This window comes from Triticum dicoccoides, chromosome 7B (genome assembly GCF_002162155.2).
Source record: "Triticum dicoccoides isolate Atlit2015 ecotype Zavitan chromosome 7B, WEW_v2.0, whole genome shotgun sequence".
In the NCBI taxonomy this organism is placed as follows: domain Eukaryota; kingdom Viridiplantae; phylum Streptophyta; class Magnoliopsida; order Poales; family Poaceae; genus Triticum; species Triticum dicoccoides.
In genome coordinates, this window is record NC_041393.1 from 581,276,061 (window position 1) to 581,282,216 (window position 6,156).

A 6,156-nucleotide genomic window follows, 5' to 3' on the forward strand; every position below is an offset into this window, starting at 1 on the left:
GGCAACCCAGTGCCCCCGCCTGCGAAGCCATCTCACGCCAGCTAGTGGATCGAGAGGAGAGGAAATAGGGCCCCGCCGCCACCTATGTCGATCGGGCTTTGCTCAGCGGCCCCTCATCGCGGCGGCAAGGGGAGGAAGACGGGATGGAAGGAGAGAGAGGGGCAACAAGCTAGGGTATCCCCTGGTCACTCACAAGAGCGGCGCGGGAAAGTTAAACCTGTTACCCCCATATGTCCTAACCTTGCCTTATATAGGGTTGACAAGGTTAAGGTTTACTAATAGCCAAGTCAACCAGGTTGTTCCTGAGTGGTAAGGCTCGTCACAATAGGAAGTATATAATATACTAATGTATGATATACCATTACAGTGCATAGTATCATAGACTATTATCATAACTTTCATCTTGATGAAGCACCGTTAATCCACCCAAGTGGGCCTCGTGGACTGGACATAGGCCACCCTGCCAGGCCGATTGGGACCTCATCATATTCAGCGACCTATGCGCCGGACAAACACGCACCCCTCCCTTTCGCGCGGCAAATCCTATTTGACGCCCGCGGGCGTCAAAAGGAGGAGCCTTCGCTGAAGCAAGTCACCACTTGGGCCGGCCCACGTACGGATCGTTCGCTGCTGTCTTCCCTGTTTCTTGTAGGGGTTTTTTTTCATTTTTCTTTTATGGTTTTTTTGCTTCCAGTTTTTTCACTGTTTTGGCCGGTTTCAGTTGTTTTGTTCCGGTATTTTCTTTTTCTTTTCTGTTCCTTTTTGTCCTTTCATTTTCTTTCTTTTATGTGTCCTTTTTTATCTTCGGTTTCTGTTCTTCTTCTCATTATTGTGTATTTGTATAAAAAGTTCACCGCGTGTTACAAAAATCTTCAATGTATTAAGAAAATTATCATCATATATTATCACATAGTTCACCTTGCACTGTAAAATTGTTCATTGTGTATTACAAAAAATGTTCAGTGTATATTATTAAATTGTTCAACATATATTAGAAAATGTTCATTATGTATTAGAAAAATGTTCATTGTATATTATTAAATTGTTCAATGTATATTAGAAAATGGTCATGGTGTATTACAAAAGTGTTCATTGTATATTATGAAATTGTTCAACGTATATTTAGAAAATGTTCATTGTGTATTTAAGTTTTGTTCATCATATATTAAAAAATTGTTTAACATATACCCATAAAATGTCCATTTTAGTATTTTAAATTTTTCAGTATTTTTTTACAAAAACGTTCACTGTATTTAAAATTTCTTCAACGTATATTATAAAATGCTGAACTTTTTTTTAAGGATTTGCCTCTGTACATTCTACTTCAAGATTGGCGCTGCATAAAGCGGTTGCATTAGCTTGCTCGGCTGGGTAGCCTCACTGGATTTGAGCATGTGGTTGTCGGTTCGATCCCACGCATACGCTTCTTCTTTTTTTCATTTTTTCGCGCACAGCGAGATTTTTGGGCCGGCCCGTGTGCGCTTCGCTTCAGCGAAGTCAGAACGATCGGACGCACACGGGCGGCGTATACGAGCTCTCCTTTCGCGCACGCTTTTGGGAGCCCATGTGCGTAGGACGGCGCGGGCAAACAAACACGCACCCCCCAGTGCTTTTGGGCCGACCCATTGCAGGGTAGGGCACCCCAGTTTTTTCCTTTTATTATTTATTTTTTTTCTTTACTGAGTTTTTCGCATTTAAGAAAGCATTTGTGATTTTAAAAAATGTTCAAACAATTTGAATATTGTTCACAAACTGAAAAATATTCAGATCTCAAAAAAGTTCACGAATTTTAAAAAATGCTCACTATTGAAAAATGTTACAAGTTAAAAAAAAGTTTGTAAATCTCTGAAAATATCCGCGGACTCCAAAAATATTCACAAATTTTGGAAGTTGTTCCCAAATTTCAAAAAATGTTTGTCGATTCAGAAAATATTCGCCATTCAAAAAATGTTCACAGATTTAAAAACTGTTATGAAATTTCAAAAATATGTTCATGATTTGTAAAGTTCTCGCACTTCAAAAAATGTTCATGAATTTGAAAATTGTTCGCGTATGTCAAATAATGTTCGCATATTAGAATATTTTTAATGAAATTGAAACTTTGTTTATTATTTTCAAGATGTTCACGAAAACAGTTCACTAATTTGAAATAAGAGATTTTCAAAAAAAGTTCACGGATTTGAAAATACATTCGGGAAGTAAAAAATCACGAATTTTATTTGAAAAAGGAACAGGAAAATAAAACATAAAAAGGAAGAAGAAAAAAACAAAAGAAAAATAAGAAAATAAAACAAGTCCAGAATGGGCCGATCCATATAGCTTCATGGCGCTCGCATGATTGCCTACCAGGGGTTTTCTTTTTGGGGTGCGCGTTTGATCTCTATCCCCCCGCGGTAGGCAGGGAATATGATCTGCTAGGCCGGTTCCATACCCAGGAGAGGTATGCAGGCGTCTGGACTCATACCATGTACGTGTCCGACTATGCGCTCCTACGCAAAACCCTCTTGGTGCGTGTACCACTCTCGCACGTTCATTGTGCATTCATGTCGGTCAGCCACTCCAGAGCAGACACAGCTAGACGCTGCCGGTCATAGCGACGTGTCCTAACGGGAGAGCGGTGGCGCTTCAATGCAGATGCGGCAACCAAGAAGCCTTCTTCAGCCGTTGCGCCGCATTGAAGCGACATCAGTCTGCCTGCCCCGGCTATTTTATGGAGGGCTCTAGCGCTAGCCAAAACACATCCCCTCTCATACCCACACCCCGCGACGTCACTCCTCTCCTCTCAGCTCACCGCCATAGCTGCTCCTCTCCTCAACGATGGGCAATTCCGGTTGGTTTTCGACACCAGCGGATGGATTCGGCTCTCCGTCCACCTTCACCGTCCCGTCGATAAAGGAGGAGATCGTGCTCTCCTGTGCCACAGCGGACTAGGAGTACGAACAACACCTGGAGGTCCTCCTCGAGTGGTCGCAGTCTGGTGTCCCCCCTCCCGATCGCCTCTCCACCATGTGCAAGGAGGAGCTGCTGTCATGGTGTGTGTTCTCATGGCAGATGCCATGGGTAGGCTTATCGAGTTGGTTGGGGCCAAAGAACGCCGGTGGGTTTCCGAAGCGAGATTGGGCACGAGCGAGCAGGGACGCAAGACGTACCTAGGTTAGGGGTCCTCCGAGGAAGGTAACACCCCTAGTCCTGCTGGATCAACTATGGGGATCACAAGAGCTAAAATGGTGCTCCTTGAGCTGTGTGGACGAAGAAGGAAGAAAGAGCTAGCTCTCCTCCTCTTGTGTGTGTGTGTGTAGAATGAGCCAACCCCCTCTCAGGGGGCTCCTATTCCCATGACGACTTCTTAACTCCCAGGAAATCAATGACATATATAAATTGGGTGGATCACATGTAAGGGGGCGATGTGGTATTATTTGACAGGCGAGTTGATCTTCGTTTAATACATAACATAACTTGGCTCGGTTGGTTATGGCATTATGTGCTCAACACGAGGTTGCGTGTTTGATTTTATGCTTAAGCACTTTTTGCATGGGTCTGGCTTGTCGGGATAGGTGGGCCTGATTCCTTGGGCCACCGACCGCATCACACGAGCTGGTTAATTTGGTCTGCGGGGTGTTGGATTTCGTTCTTCTCTCGGGCCAGAGTAGACGTGAGTAGTTTTTTAGAGACGGAAGGGAAATGGGTGTACGAAGATTTTTGAGACGGACGGGCAAAAATTATGGGACAGGCAAAATTAGGTGGTAAGAAATGCTTCTTCTTTTATTAGTAGGTATAGATATAGATTGTTAGGGCAAGCTTAGTATTACTTCAAACAATTTACAATATAGAAAAAACTTGTGGTATCTCCGCCCGCCAAGCATCCACCTCCATTAGCTCCACATGACCCGCTCCGCTATCGCCACCCCATCGTCGAGGGTCACGCACCAACCTGCAATGCCCTGCCGCCACGTGCTAGCGAGAGAATATCGTCACTACGAACCTAGCGCTACTGGGCAGGCACCACCGCCACCACGCCGTTGCCTCCCCGTTTTGGAAGCCAAGGAGGACGCGGCTGATCGCAACCCTAACCGCTCCACAACCTGCACCGACCACATGGCAGGATCTGGACCCGCCACCCTGGGCACTCACTGCCCACACCACCCCTTGCCATGCCGCCCACTACTAGTCGGCGCCCATGGGGAAGCCGGGCACCCTCGACCGACGCCACACGACGGCTCGTCGGTGTCAGATCCATCCGGATCGAGCCGAAGGCCGTCTCGCACCCACCCGCCCGAGCAGAAGGTTTTCGCAGTCGCCGCGTCACAAGCAAGCTCCTGGACACTACCGCACTGCCACGCGAAGACACTGCCACCCTGCACCCTCGCTGTTGCGCCGCTCGGCCCTATGGCAACCTAGCGCCCCCGCCTGCGAAGCCATCTCACGCCAGCTAGTGGATCGAGATGAGAGGAAACGAGGCCCCGCCGCCACCTATGTCGATCGGGCTTTACTCGGCAGCCCCTCATTGCGGCGGCAGGGAAGGAAGCCGGGATGGGAGGAGAGAGGGGCGACGAGCTAGGGTATCCCCTGGTCACTCATAGGAGCGGGCACGGGAAAGTTAAACTTGTTACCCCCAAATGTCCTAACCTTGCCTTATATAGGGCTGACAAGGTTATGGTTTACTAATAGCCAAGTCAACCAGGTTGTTCCTGAGTGGTAAGGCTCGTCACAATAGGAAGTGTAATATACTAAATAATGTGTGATATACCACCACAGTGCATAGTATCATAGATTATTATCATAACTTTCATCTTGATGACGCACCATTAATCCACCCAAGTGGGCCTCCTGGACTGGACATAGGCCACCCTGCCAGGCCGATTGGGACCTCATATTCAGCGACCTATGCAACGAACAAACATGCACCCCCACCCTTTCGCGCACGCTTTGGGAGCCCAGATGCGCAGGACGGCGCGGGCAAACAAACATGCACCCCCCAGTGCTTTTGGGCCGACCCATTGCGGGGTAGGGCACCCCATTTTTTCCTTTTATTATTTTCCTTTTTTTCTTTACTGCTTTTTCGCATTTAAAAAAGCATTTGTGATTAAAAAATGTTCAAAAATTTTGAAAATTGTTCATAAACTTGAAAAATATTCAGATCTCAAAATAAGTTCACGAATTTTAAAAAATGCTCACTATTGAAAAATGTTACAAATTAAAAAAATGTTTGTAAATTTCAGAAAATATCCGCGGACTCCAAAAATATTCACAAATTTCGAAAGTTGTTCCCAAATTTCAAAAAATGTCTGTCGAAATGTTCGCCATTCAAAAAATGATCACAGATTCAAAAACTGTTATGAAATTTCAAAAATATGTTCATGATTTGTAAAATGTTCTCGCACTTCAAAAAATGTTCAAGAATTTGAAAATTGTTCGCGTATGTCAAATAGTGTTCATGTATTATAATTTTTTAATGAAATTGAAACTTTGTTCATTATTTTCAAAATGTTCACGAAAACAGTTCACTAATTTGAAATAACATTTGAGATTTTAAAAAAAAAGTTCACAGATTTGAAAATACATTCGGGAAGTAAAAAATCACGAATTTTATTTGAAAAAGGAACAAGAAAATAAAACATAAAAAGGAAGAAAGAAGAAAAAACCAAAAGAAAAATAAGAAAATAAAACCGGTCCAGAATGGGCCGATCCATATAGCTCATGGCGCTCGCGTGATTGCGTACCAGGGATTTTCTTTTTAGGGGTGAGCGTTTGATCTCTATCCCCCGCGGTACGCAAGGAATATGATCCGCCAGGTCGGTTCCTAGTAATGTGGGATGCAAGTGCAACCTTCCACAGCTGCAAGTATCAGCATCATCGTAGAATAAACTAATAAACTGAAGAATGAGCTTTTTCACTCAGCATGATCACCAATCCAACTGCAGAACATTTTCCAGAGAACATGAGTAGTACCTGCAGGATTTGCAACCAAGAAGAAAAAAATTAACAGAAAACTTGGCATGGGGAGGCTCAAGTCGGAATGTCGTGAAATAGTCGAATAAACATGTGCAAGTATCTCAAGCAACTTGCTGAACTAGCACCCCCGCCAAAACCACCATCACAGTTTGGTACGAGAAACTGAAAACAAAGCCTGGTGATGACCAATAATAGAGAAATAAA

The 6,156-nt window shown here is 44.5% G+C and overlaps 1 long non-coding RNA gene across 1 annotated transcript in view; it reads right to left on the reverse strand.

The window, feature by feature from the left end:
• Positions 1 to 5,665: 5,665 nt before the first annotated feature.
• The window catches only part of LOC119337817, a 4,164-nt gene continuing 3,673 nt past the window's right edge, over positions 5,666 to 6,156 (reverse strand). The window contains exon 4 of the long non-coding RNA XR_005163614.1: positions 5,666 to 5,949. This is a non-coding gene — a long non-coding RNA (uncharacterized LOC119337817). The remainder of the gene's footprint in view (positions 5,950 to 6,156) is intronic.